General features: G+C 49.1%; 1 protein-coding gene and 1 pseudogene across 3 annotated transcripts in view; both read left to right on the top strand.

The window, feature by feature from the left end:
* The window catches only part of METTL21A (methyltransferase 21A, HSPA lysine), a 196,864-nt gene that overhangs the window by 95,250 nt on the left and 87,193 nt on the right, over positions 1-14,421 (top strand). The window lies entirely within an intron of this gene.
* The window catches only part of LOC147730514 (uncharacterized), a 32,878-nt pseudogene continuing 29,624 nt past the window's right edge, over positions 11,168-14,421 (top strand).

The following is a 14,421-nucleotide window of genomic DNA, read 5'->3' as shown; positions in this document are numbered from 1 at the left end:
GCCAAGGCTCCGCACACCAACGTCCCTCCCAAAAGATGCCAAAACCATTCTTACCAGAGGCATCGGAGAAAATCTGTATCTGCCAAATCGTGTCATCTTCCAGAAAAAAGATCGAAACTCCATTAAAATCCTCCAAAAATCTCACCCACACCTGCAGATCCTCTTTGACAGCTTTAGAAAGCCGAACACGATGATGCGGAAGGGTGGCCCCAGACATTGCCATGCCAAGCCTCCTACAGAACGTCCTCCCTGCCCGCACCACCCGACAAGCAAAATTGAGATAGCCCAGCAAACGCTGAATTTGCCAAAGCTCAATCTTCGTTTTATCCAGAACTTCCAACAAAAATGAACGGATCTCCAAGAGCTTGTCACGCGGCAAGCGGGCCATCATGGCCGTAGTATCAATCTCAATCCCCAAAAATGTGATTTGAGTGCAAGGCCCTTCCGTTTCCTCAGGAGCCAGTGGGACACCAAAAACCTCTGCCAAACGCTGAAAAAACTGCATTGCCTTACCACACTGACCTGACTGTGCCTCGCCAATGAAGAAGAAATCATCCAAGTAGTGACAAACTGCCTGATGACCACTAATTTGCACAAAACACCATTGCAAAAAAGTACTGAAACTCTCAAAAAGGGCACAAGAAATCGAGCAACCCATGGGAAGTACCCTATCAACATAGAAGGCACCATCAAAATGCATCCCCAAAAGCTCAAAATCTGTGGGGTGTATCGGAATCAAACGGAAAGCGGACTGCACATCACACTTAGCCAATTCAGCCCCAGCTCCAGCTAGTCTCACCATATGAAGTGCATCATCCACAGACGCATAGGACACGTTGGAATCATCAGGAGAAATGTAGTCATTGACAGATTGACCTTCTGGCCATGATAAATGATGAATTAATCTGTACTCTCCAACCGACTTCTTGGGCACCACCCCCAAAGGTGACACTATCAAGTTAGACAATGGACAATGTGGAAACGGTCCTGCTATCCTACCAGCGTGCAACTCATTCAACAACTTCTTCCGAACAATATGAGGGAGCTCCTTGGCCGATTTCAGGTTGTCCGACCAACGCAAAGAACGAGGCCCTTGATAACCAATTCTAAAACCTTCCAAAAACCCCCAAAATAGTTTCGATGCTGCCTCAAAATCCGGGTAAAGCTCCAACCATGGCAACAAGGCTTGCAACCTAATGGGTGTAGGAGCCCTTTGGCATAATTGCTGGAAAAGCCCCCCCACCCCCTCGCTGGAAATTTCCTGTCCCACCAACGGGTTGTTGGGCAAGGCATTGAGTAACTGCGTGTTTTCCACCACATTGGGAGCACTCGTGTTTAAACCTACAGAGCTGCCTAAGGCAAGATCCTCTGTTAAAATTCCAGCAGGCACCCAAGGGAGGCAATTGTCCCCTATCAACCATACCCGCCCCTGCGTGGGCGGGACGCTGTAGAAAGGGCCGATATGCAATAGGCAAACCACTTGCGGTGTGGAGGGTAGCATTAGGCTGTGCAACTGACATCCACTGTAGCCAAAGTTCCTGATCCACCTCCCCCCATGGCTTATCGTGAAACAAACCCACCCGCGCCCTAAACTCCTCATCGTAATTCAGCCATGCATACCCTCCAAACTGCAAATAAGCTTTGCGTATGGTATCCATATATTTAAATAAGGACACCGCCCTGTCTTGATATTTTTCACAGTATACACTAGCATAAATTAAAAATGCAGCAGTCCAGTTTTCTATAGAGCGAGGAACCCGTGGCCTACGAGCAATCTCCCACTCCTCCTCCTTGGAACCCTCTTTAGCTTGAATGTCCCTATGCAACAGTTTAAACACATCCACAAATTCATGCCGCCAAATACGCTGTCTAGTCATGTCGGAAAGGTGTATACCAAGCGGCATGGCCAAACCCATATAAGGCAGCTTCTTCTGTCCAGTACTAGAACCAGACACATTAGATGAGACAGCTGTGCTGTCCCGAGAAGGCGTTGTGAGAGAATCCCTCCCACCCGAAATTTCACAAGGAACCTCTGAAACCGACTCCCTCCTGGCCTTGCTTGAATTGACAGTACCCGCTCGACTCCTTCGCTCCCCCTCCCCCCCCACCTGCTGACCCACCGCTGACTCAGACCAAGCCGCCCACCAACAAGGCTCACCTGAAGGTAATTGGGCCGCCCGCTTGGAGAAATCCGGAAGGTCATCTTGTCGCTGAAAACTCGGATTCCGCTCAAGAACCGCAGATGAGTCCGCTCTTGACTTCTGTAACAGACTAGAACAATTATTGGAAACCCCGCCCTTTGTTGGGCGTTCCCGAACCTGCAACATAGAAGCATCGTCACTGTCCAAGACATTTCCCACCACCATATCGTCAGCAGCATAGTGTAATCCTTCATTGTGATAATCCTGTGTCACATTCAACTGCACAATGTCTTTGCTGGTACCCGGTCTCGCTCCATCCCCAATTCCCCCATCATATGATTCCCAATTGGACACAGGTAACAGTTCGGTCAACCTGGCCGTTGCTCCAAAATCCGCACCTGATTCGCTTGGACAAGATAAATCTGCAGAAGCAAGCACCTGTACTGAGCGCAAACAACCCGATGTGCCAGGTGCCGCCGTGGCTCGGGAACGCTGAAGCAACCTCCGCCCGCTCGTGGCAGAAGCCGTGGACTTACCAGAAAGACCCGCCGGAACTTGACCACGTATGCCCGCCCCCTGCTGCATAGGGGCAGAGTGCTCCACCCATACCTACTGACCTCTCTGCGGCCCCAGAGGCGATTCAAATGAGACCTGCGGATGAGAAAAAGATGTGCCAGAGCTAGGAAATACAGGCGCTACATCTGCTGACACCTGCCACTGTTCCTCGGGGTCCGGAACCACAGCAACCCCAGCAGTATTCCTTGAAGGCTGGGGCCTGGGCAAAATCTGAACCCTGTCATTTAAGTCACACAACACATATTGTCGCCTCTGCGAGCTCCGAGCCCCTCTGCCAACTCTCTGGGTACCTCTCTGGGAGCAAGAAAAAGCTGTGGAAAACTCCAACACCTGGCCGTCATCGCAATCCTCCGCATCAACATCCCCCACAGTAGGCTGGTGACTGCCTGCAAAGTCTAACAACTCCAACTCATCCTCATCCTCGCTATTGATGTCATAGTCCACAAGGGGGGCAGACAAGATTGCTGCAGGAACCGGGGGGGCCAAATCCACAGGGGGGGGGGGGAGACCCCTAGACAAATCTTGCGGCCGCAGGGCACCAGCGCCCACACGCGGCAGGCTGTGGAGACAGGGCACACCAACCATGTGAGGGGCAAAAGGGGTGCAAAAAGCTCCACCGCCAGACAAGGTATCATGTGCCCCCACACTGTCCCGTGCAGCCCCTTTTCCCTTTGACTGCCTCAAAGGCCTGCTCACCCGGGAAGGTCTAGCCCCACCCAGCCGCCTCCTAGCATCTGCAGATAAAGCTGGACAGCTCTTGGACACCAGCCTGCCAGCTGGACTTCTCCTTGCTGCCCTTCCCCTGCGCCCACTGGACTTGCCTGAAAGGGGTGGAACCGAGTAGCTGGCCTGGCGTCCCCGGAGAGCTCTACATGCTGCCACCGCCTCCAGGACACCGTCCGACGCCGTCCTCTTCGGCCTCTGTGCTCCTGGAAGGACTGCCACCGTCACCTCAGGACCTTGAGCAACCGGCCGGTCCTCACGTTCACCTTCCGCCGACATTCCGCCGAAAACGGCAAAATCACCGCTTGTGTGTCGCAAACGTTACTTTTATAGTAACAAAAAGCCTGCAGAATTCGTGCCAGTACACGCAAAAACAAGCTGCGCAACTTTCCCCTCAGCGCCGCTCTCCTCAGCCTGCGCGCGCCTCCGTGATTGCCCCCGCCCACGATCCAAACCCTACCCACAATCCCCTGCGCGTGGGTTGTTCCATTCGCGCGAACAATCCCAGGGGGACACAGGCTGACACCGGGATCCCCCCCCGGGCCCCATTGCCCCATTTCTATAGCCTTCCCTACCTACTGACGAAGCACCAAAGTGCTCTCCAACAGGTCAAGTAGGTAGTTATGCAATCTTCCAATGTTTGGATGAATGGAAGATGTTGGCTGCTGTGTTCTCTCAATGTTGAGTTTAGCCTTCCTTGTGAGGTTCAAAGAGTGTGCTCCAGACGTGCTGCAATGGTGTGTGGCCACATCTTACAGTCGAGTTGAATACAACATGAGTGGAAGGTATTATTTAATGTACAGCATTTACAATTCAATATAACTTTTAGGCTGAGACAGACATTTTAGAAATTGAGAGCATCCAAGACTTTATTGCAAATCTAAATTGAAAATGATATTAAATGATCATTACTTTCTTTGGAATCATATACCTAAGTACAATAGTGGGTCTAACCCATGGCGGCACCAGCAGAACACTCTGTCAAGACCACACAGGGGTAATAGAAGCTCAGACACTTTAAGGCACCTGCAAAAACACTCAATAGAGTTCTCCCAGGAGTGATAGGTGCCTGAAGCTTTGGATGCACTGTTAAACCACCAGTAAAATGCTCTATGGGTCTACCCAGTAGCAATAGAAGCCCAAAGCCAAGTTGCCTGACTTGTATATCTATGTATGTAGAAGGTATTTCTATAATATGAACCTAGCCAAAAGACAGCAGAGCACTGTACCTGGTCAAAGATGAGCATAAAGTCAACAAGAGAATTGGTAGCTGGGTTGTGGATGGATTTGTGAATTGTGGTGTAGTGTTTTCCAAAGAGGTGAGTCTTCGATTCTGTCTTAAATTGCAGCAGTGTTGTGGCCGCCCTGATTGATACAGTAATGTTGTTCCAGATCCTGGGTGCATTGAGGAAAAATCTGTCTTGCTTTTTTATGTGTAGTCTGATGGTATCCTGACTACGGTTGTGCTGAGATCCACCGGAGATTCTGAGTTTGTTTGCAAGATAAGCGTGGGTGCTGTATCCTGTTTATTGTCCTTAGCAAATAATAGGAATTCTGTCTTGATGGCATTGAACTTGAGGTATGCACATCATCCAATTTGGATGATGTGCAAGCAGTGTTTGAGGTGGTGGATGTTTGAAGCCGAGGAGACTTTAAGGTAAAGTTGTGTTTCATCAGCATATCAGTGTGACCTGATTATATTATCTGTGTTTAGAGCATAAGTGGCTCCATTTATAGGTTGAAGGTGACCGGAGACAGCCCTGGGAAAATCCAGAAGTAATGGCGATCTTTTGTGACCTGGACATGGGAAGTTTTGAGGAAAACTAGAGAAGGATATTGCTGGTGAATTCAAAATTTGCAAACATTCGTGACAAGAATTTTCAATTCTATTAAGGACTAGGAGGCGAGGATTATGCTTTCTCATTTCTTTAATGAAATGCTCAGCAGCCAATAACAATAAACAAAAAACTACATTTCCCATGAACACCAGGGAATAACCATAGAGAGTAGTGTATAAAAGGACCCAACATCAGTCTGTCTTCCTCTTTCTTTGTGGAAAAAAGTTCAAGTCAAAGTAAAATCCCAGATACAACAGGAACAACAGTTCCAAACAAGCCACCGTCATCCAGAGGATCCTGAAGTAGGCAGCCGAAGAACCACGGGTCCAGAAACCAGGAGGAGAAATAGATTCCGCCAAGGGACAAACGCCATCACTTCTGGTCTGAACCTGGAAAAAGATATAGAGCCATAATATCCAAAGTAATAATACTGTCTAGAGCAAATCAGGGAGGGAGAACAAGGTGTGAAATATTTGCAATTGCATGTATACAGTCATAATACATTAGCATATAAATATGAAACACGGGTGGGATAATCCTCGCCTCCTAGTCCTTAATAGAATTGAAAATTCTTGTCACGAATGTTTGCAAATTTTGAATTCTATGTCAGGACAGGAGGCTCCGATTATGCTTTTTTAAAGCTGATCCACCACCACAGAAGCAACACAATCAATCGGTTTAAAATAAAACGTTTTAAATACAGAAGCAGAAGACCAATCTGCAGCTTTCATTATATCAAACAAAGTAACACCCATGGAATAGGCTTTGGACGCCATCGCACCACGTGCAGAATGTGCGCCAAACACCGAAACATCAATACCTGCTTCAGACATAAGCCACTGCACCCAGCGCGCTAAAGTAGCTGGAGAGACGGGGCGAAAAGGCTTTTGCAAAGCAATCAGCAGTTGACCCTGCATGTCTGAGCGAAAAGAAGCGGTACTCACCTCGTAATCCTTTAGACATTGCACCACACAAAGGTTGGGATGAGAGGGAAAAGAAGGATAAGTAATAGAAGGCGTATTAGATTTTGTACGCCTGGAAAGGCGAAAAGAAACCCCTTCAGGAGTAAAACTGCGACCCGCAAGATCCAAAGCGTGCACATCTGACACGCGTTTACAAGAAACCAAACAAATTAACATTGTTAACTTCGCTGATAATTGCTTGCGAGACAACAAAGAATTTGCAGGCCAGGCTTCTAGGAACCTGAGAACAACTGAAACATCCCATAAGGTAACATACTTCGGAGTGGGAGGTTTTGCAAAACGAACCCCTTTAAGCAATCTGGACACAAAAGGATGTTCACCCGCAGGTTTCCCATCGATGTGGGCATGACCCGCTGAAATAGCCGATCGGAAACCCCCGATAGTCGAATAAGCCAAACCAGCGGTGGCTAAAGAGGCCAAGAAATTAACAATCATACTGACATCCGCTGAAATGGGATCAACTTGTTGTTGAGCACACCAATCGCACCATCGCTTCCAAGACCCTTTATACCGTTTGTGAGTATTGGGAGCCCATACCTCACTAAGGAATTTGGAAGCGTCGCTTGAAAGGCCCGGGATCGACCAACGATCCCCGAGATCCTCCACGCGAGTAGTTGTAGGGAGCCTGAGAGGATCAGGGGATGTGGATCTCCGAGAGGATCCAATAGGAGATTCCATAATGGGGGAAGGAGAAACGGCGGAGCCGAACACATTTCCAGAAGCACCGGAAACCACGCTTGAGCCCTCCAGAGAGGGGCAATCAGAATCAGATCCGTCTGAAACCGCTTGGAGTAAGCCAACACCCTGGGAATCATTAGGAAAGGAGGAAAGGCATAGCAAAGGGTCGACGGCCACTGCTGGAGAAAAGCATCCGTGGCCAGAGCCTGAGGGTCTGGCCTCCAACTGTAAAAATGCGGAAGCTGCGCATTGAGGCGAGAGGCGAACAGATCCAGCTGACAAGGACCCCAACGCCGATGGAGAGCACGGAAGACTCGAGGGTGAAGCTTCCAATCGCTGTAATCTCGGAGATGTCTGGAGTGCCAGTCCGCTATCTGATTGTGGCATCCCGGAAGATACTCCGCAATAACAGTGATCTTGTTCTGCAGACAGAAGTGCCAGAAATCCACACTTTGGACCTGGTCCCGCCCAGTTTGTTCACGTAGCGGACCGCCGACACATTGTCCATCCGGAGAAGGACACAACAACTCGGTTGTCGGGGGGAGAAACATTTGATCGCAAAGGAACCCGCTAGGAGCTCCAGACAGTTGATATGCAGAGTCCATTCCTGAGGGGACCAACGACCCCCGGTCGAGATCGAGCCGCAGCGGGCTCCCCAACCCCACCGACTGGCGTCGGACTCTATCACAAGATCTGGGGACACACCGAAGAGGGCTCGACCATTCCAGGCCTCCATGTGGTCCAACCACCACTGCATTTCCCAACGGACCTCTTCCGTAAGGGGAATCTGATCGGAATACCCGAGGCCTTTCCGGAGATGCAGAATTTTCAGTCGTTGCATTGCCCTGTAATGCAGGGGACCCAGAAATATTGCCTGAATGGACGATGCCAGTAGACCTACTACTCGTGCCAACGACCTCAACGACACAGTCGGTCTGGAAATAACAGACGTCAACTCTCTCTTGATGTAACGCATCTTTTGTCTGGGTAAGAGAAGTTGACAAGCTATCGAATCGATCTGGAAACCCAGGAAGTCTATAGATTGGGCAGGGACCAAAACCGACTTCTGAACATTGATCAGAAAACCTAGAGACTGTAATAGAGCGATGGACCAATTCAGATGACGTTGAAGTTGAAGAGGACAGTCCGCCATAAGGAGGATATCGTCCAGATAAATAATCAAACGTACACCCCGAGACCGTAGATGTTCCACAACTGGTCTCAACAGTTTCGTGAAGCACCACGGTGCCGACGACAGTCCGAACGGGAGAACCTGATACTCGTACCAAACTCCCTGCCAGAGAAACTGGAGAAAACGGCGATGAGGTTTGTAAATCGGAATCGAGAGGTATGCATCCTTGAGGTCCAGACGGACCATCCAGTCTCCCTCTCTCAAAAGATCCCTCAGAAGATGGATGCCCTCCATCTTGAAATGACGATAGACTACCCCTCCATTGAAGTCCTTCAGGTTGAGAACTAGGCGGGATCCTCCCCCTTTCTTCTCGACCAGAAAGACTGAACTGGCAAACCCCAAGGGATGACGGGTCGTTGGAACAATCGCCCCTTTCTTGAGGAGGGTGTCTATTTCCTCGGAAAGACAAACCTGGTCTTTTAGAGGAAAATGCAAACAGGGGGGGGACGGGACTGATGGACCGGATGATAAAACTCTATTCTGAACCCCTGAACAGTTTGTAGCACCCAGGCATCGCTTGAGATCATGCGCCAATTGTGCAGGAAAAATTGAATGCGACCCCCCCAACATTACATCGCATGCATGAATCAGGCTCACCTGTAGAGGAGGCATTGTGGTACTGTCCTTGCTGGCCGCCAGAACGGCCCTTTCCGTACTGGCCTTTTCCTTTCCTTGAGGGGTAGAAGTTGGCTCGGGTGGAGTAGCCGGAATCGTAGGAACCTCTCTGCTGAGAGAAATTGCCCTTCTGGGACTGGTTCGCAGAGCCACGGCCGAACGAGCGTCCCCTACCTCGTCCGGCCTTGGCAAAAACCGGGCGCATTGCCCGTCTTAAGGAGGCCTGCGCCTTGTCTATCCCGCTGAACGTAGAAACGAAACGGGTGAGTTCCTTCAGGAACGGCTGGCCGAATAACAGTCCTTGAGCCTCAGGACCAGACTCAGAAGTGGCCAATTCCGAAAGTTTCGGATCCAGCTTGAGGAGGATGGACCTGCGGCGTTCAGCCGACATCGCACAATTAGCATTACCCAGGTAACATATGGCCCGTTGGGCCCATTCAATCAATTCCTTTGGGTTTATCAGAGCAGAAGCCTCCTCAGCCTTGTAGCCGAGATCCAATATCTTGGTGAGCGGAGCCAACAAGTCGAGCATCTTGTCCTGACAGGACTGCCAAGACCTATCCAGGCCCTTCTTCGGATCTTTAGCATACTTCTTGAGGTATGTGATCATCATGGGGTCCACCTCAGGAGTATCGGCTAAATGGTCCGCCAATTCCGGTCTCGGGCACTCCGAGCGCAAACGTGCCCGAACCGAGGCCTCAAAAGGTTGACGAATGTGAGTCTCAATATAGGCAGCTACTGCAGGAGAAGGCATCCAGGTGGATGAATTCGGATGGATTATATCCGCCGGTTCGAAATTAAGCACCGGAGGACGCTCAGGGGCGTCCACAAAATGCTCCTTACAGACCCTCTTCCGTGGAGGCGGAGAAGCAGACGGGGAAGAGTGGGCATTATCAGATTCCGACTCATGCAGAGCAGGAGAATTGGAAGGAGCCGTCGCCAAACTCTGCGCAAGGCGCTGAAAGTCTGCTTTATGTGGATTGACCGGCGACTTAGCCGACTTCTTGGCAGCAGGAAGCCAACCCTGCTGTTGAGCATAAAGATTCAGGTGACGCTTGAGGGGATTGATTGCACGCACCAGTGCCTTGTTAACATATTGTTGGACCCCCCTGTCCAACTGTTCCACCAAATTCTGCTCCAAGGAGTCATCCTCCTCGACATCATAACAGTAGTCGTCATCAGCGTCATAATATTCCGCCATTCTACCAAGTAGAAAAATAAATGCCCACAAGACGACTGAAATCCGGGGTGTCAAAACACCAGTCAGGGGGAGTGTGGAACCCCAAAGCAGGCTTTGAACGAAGTTGGACCGGGTCCGACTTCTAAGAAAAAAAGTTCAAGTGTGGAGGGAGCCAAAGCCTGCACAGTACAAAGACACTCTAGGCAGAGCCTATGCCACAATGTTGCAACCCAAGCCTTCAAGAGACCTCGGTGTCTGGCGGGGTTAAAGTCTGGAGACAGGCCGTGGGCAGAACGCCAAGAACGTCGTCACTCAACCAGTTCTGAGGAGAAAACTCCAAAAATCGGAAATAGGACAGTGCGCATGCGCGACTGTCGCCTGTCACTAAACACCGTCTCGAGAGCGCTCGCGCTCCCCTAAGGAAACGGAAACCCCTGCTCCCGCTCCACCAAAGTACACGAGCGCGAGACAGCGCTCGGAACAAACGGAGGTGAAACACACGCTCCAAATGGAAAGAGATAAAACACGTAGGCAGAACGGAGACGAAGCCCCAAACACGTGAACCCCAAATGCGCAAAGCACAACAGGTAAGAGAAGCAATAAAGTCAACCAAGTAACAATATGCTGAGCATAGAAAAAATGCACTTAACTGGCTGCGGAGCAGCAAAGAAAGAGGAAGACAGACTGATGTTGGGTCCTTTTATACACTACTCTTTTTGGTTATTCCCTGGTGTTCATGGGAAATGTAGTTTTTTGTTTATTGTTATTGGCTGCTGAGCATTTCATTAAAGAAATGAGAAAGCATAATCGGAGCCTCCTGTCCTGACATAGAATCTCAATGTAGACTCCCGGGGGGTGTGTGTGAGGGTAGGGTGGTCAACTCTATCAAAGACCCCTGAGAGGTCCTGCAATATCAGGAGGCAGGAGGTCATCTTCGTCTGTGGTGGAGAGGGCATCATCTACGACTTGCAAGGTAGCAGTCTGTGCTGCAGGATGATCTGAAGTCAGACTGGTGGTCGTGCAAGAAATGGTTATTATTGCTTCGGTCTTGAAGTTGAACATAGGCCGCTTTTTCAAAGATCTTGCCGATGAATGGTAGTTGAGGATTGGTCCTGTAGTTGGCTAAGTCATCCGAGTCTAGTGTGGGTTATGTTAGGAGCTGGAGGATTTGGCCTGTCTTTAGTGCTTCTGGAACGAGGCCTTGAGTGAGGGAGGCAACAACCATGTTAATTAGGGGTAAGATGGCTTCTCCAGAGAGAGCTTTGATGAAGGCTGATGGTAAGACATCATCCTCATATAAAGTGTTTTTGAGTGAGTCAAGTATGTCTGCAAGATCTTGGAGGGATCGGGCTTTGAAGGCTGACCTTTGTGGGATTTGAAGAAAAGAGATGGGTGTAAGAATTGAAGGCCTGGTGTCATCTTTTCAGATCTTCTGTATTTTTTTTACAGAAGAACAAGTTGATTGCATTGAACTTTACTGTGAAATGAGGAATAGGCAGGTCCGGCAGGGGTTTGATGATGCAGTGCTTGATTTTCTGAAACAGCCTACTGCATCTGTTGGTGGCTTCATTGATGATGCTGGTATAGTACATAACGTAGGCTGCTGCCTGTTGAATGGAGGAACTTTAATATCAAGAGGTCCTCAGGAGTTCTATTTTTCTTTCTGGTCTGTGGATGGCTCGTTTATTGTCATAAAGGTTTTTAGACAACCAGGGTGCTGAAGCCTTTGGCTTGCACTTGCATGTTTTAATTAATTGGGACGTGGATGCTCACTTAGACAACAAATTGTCGACTTTGTTTTGAAAGGGGTTGGAGTGAATTTCATAGGGTGAGAGATTAGTTCAAGCATTAGGTTATCTTTGGGGATGTCTTTGAAGGATCTGAAGGTTTGGTCTTCTCATTTATGCTAACATTGGTTTTTAGGTCTCGCTGAAGCAATGCGTAAGCATTGTGTTCGGCGAGATTATAGTAAGTTGATTTCAAAACTCTACCCACTGCGGATCGAATACAGTTCATGTGAGAGCCAGGCGTGTACACAGCGATTCGCTCCCTGACCCCTCCCACAAAGCAAGCCAAGAACATCAAAGCCATTTGCCAGCAGCCACTTCACGCACTCCGCAGGTCATAAACAGGCCTCTCCCCTGCTCCTCACCCATCATACTTCAAAGCTGCCACTCCCCCGCCCGCCGCATCAGACTTCAAAGGAATTCCCCTCTCTCCCTATACAGTGTCTTTCCCTGCTCTCGCGTTGGTCTGGCCGTGTCTCGCATCTCCAGCCCCCTCCTCCCACACCGTGTCTAGGCCCTCCCCAGCCGTCCCTACCCAGCCCCCTCCGCATCGCTGGTTCACCCTTCTCTCCCCCTTTCTCTTGTTACCACGCTGGCTTAGCTATGCTACACACATGGGGTCTCTCTCCGCTCGAGACTACTGCCCAACGGATACAGAGTTCCCATTTGTGGCATATGTTGTCGGGCGCAACCTGCCCATTATGCATATTTTGTGCCTTATACCTTCAGGCACAACCCGCCTGAATTACATATGTATATATCCCCCGCTCCGCTTGGTTTCAAACTGTCGGTTTATCTACTTTCAAGCTGGCAACCATAACTTCCTCGTCCTCTCACGCTTGACCGATCTGGACCGCGGTTCTCACTCTTCCTTGCCCTGGCCTATTGAACCTATATTTTCCGCTTGTGCCTTACCTCTTTAGGCAAACCCCGCTCCTTATTTTATATACTCCTCCATGCAGCCTGGGCTGGACAAGCATGTGACAAAGCGATTTCTCCTGTTCGGTTAAGCACCGTTGCTTCTCACACGCCCGGTCCTTTCTCTCCCGCCGTCCAACAAAACTACGAGCGGTATGCACAGTTTTCATCCTCTTACACATTGCTTTTAGTCACCATCTCTGTTTTCTCCCCTCTTTTTTTCTCCCTTTACCACCCCATGATCACGCCCTGTTTTGCCCTTAATGCCGCTCTCCTAGACTCATGTCGCCAGCACACCAACATAGTAGGCCACATGAGACGCTACATTACTCCTACAGTTTGACTGTTCAATCTTCAATACACCTATGCCAACCTTATGTTTATTTACAGGCATGCCTTAGCAATGTTAGCTCTAACTTATATCTTGTTGGCGTGCGCGTGCGCACAACTCGCGTCACCACTCGCGTTTTTTTGTTTTATTATTCAATTTGGCTGACGAGACAGTGCCTTTTAAATTGGCCTTTTGAAGCGCAGCGTTCTGTGCTCTCAGCCGCCCACACCCGGCTCTCCCTTGCTTTGCTGACAGTCTTTTCCGACCGTAATTTCTGTTGTACAATCCCCCCTCCCCTACGCCCTTGAGGCCGCGAGAACAGGATGGGATGGGATTGAAGTTGGCATGAACAGTAAGTTCACAATAATGTCGGTGAGCCAGTAACAATTTCTCTTCAACTTTTGACAATGCAGACGTAAAAAGGGACACCTTAGGACAAACTCTTTAGTTTCTAACTATTGGAAAGGCAGCCAATCTTCCATCTCACCCAGTGCTGGAAGAAACTTCGCTTCGGAAATACATACATTGGGGGTCAAGGTGTGGCATCAAAAAGGGGGTGGAGTCATGAAGGGCGGGGTAATAATTGTAACATAACTGGTGGTTACTGCATGTACTGGAGAGATCTGTGTTTTGTCTAGTCATAGATTTGACACATGGTGTAACAGGCAGATCCAGATTTTTATTTTATGTGGACAGGTAATTGGGCAACGGCTTTTGCCAGCGAGATTTATCAGTACAGACAACTCCAAGCATTACATTACATTTTATATCCTGAGTTTGTGTTTCTCCCAGCCATGGACTATTGATATATAGGGCCTTATTTATGAGGCCTTGTGACACACGTCAATCTAAAAAGAACACAAAAGCAAAAAAAAACTAGACCGCAACACTAACTAACATAACTATCGTTAGGGGACATTGGCACATCCGCCATTTTCTTTTACATTACATGGATATACACACAACAACACACACACTACAAACAGCACACACAATGAGATAAAAACACACACACACACACACAAACACTACAACTCCACACACACTCACACCACCACACACACACACACAAGACCCCCACACACATCTGCAACACACACTGACACACACACACAGACAACACCACACACACCCAGCACCAAAAAAACACTAGAACGCAAAAACCCACAAGACACCGCAAACACACACACATACAACAAACACACAACACACAAAACATATACTCACAACCAGACACTAACACCACACACACAAAAAACACTACTCACACACACCACAAACAAACTCCCCCACACACACAAAACCAACAATGCCACACACATACATCACACACACACCCACACACACAACACCCACGCCCCCACACACACACAAACCACACATGCACACCGACACACACACTACAAACAGCACACACAATGAAATAAAAACACACACAGACACTGAATACTACAACTCC

The sequence above is a fragment of the Lissotriton vulgaris genome, chromosome 2_1 (genome assembly GCF_964263255.1).
Source record: "Lissotriton vulgaris chromosome 2_1, aLisVul1.2, whole genome shotgun sequence".
Taxonomy (NCBI): Eukaryota; Metazoa; Chordata; class Amphibia; order Caudata; family Salamandridae; genus Lissotriton; species Lissotriton vulgaris.
This window is presented reverse-complemented; position numbering and strand designations above follow the sequence as displayed.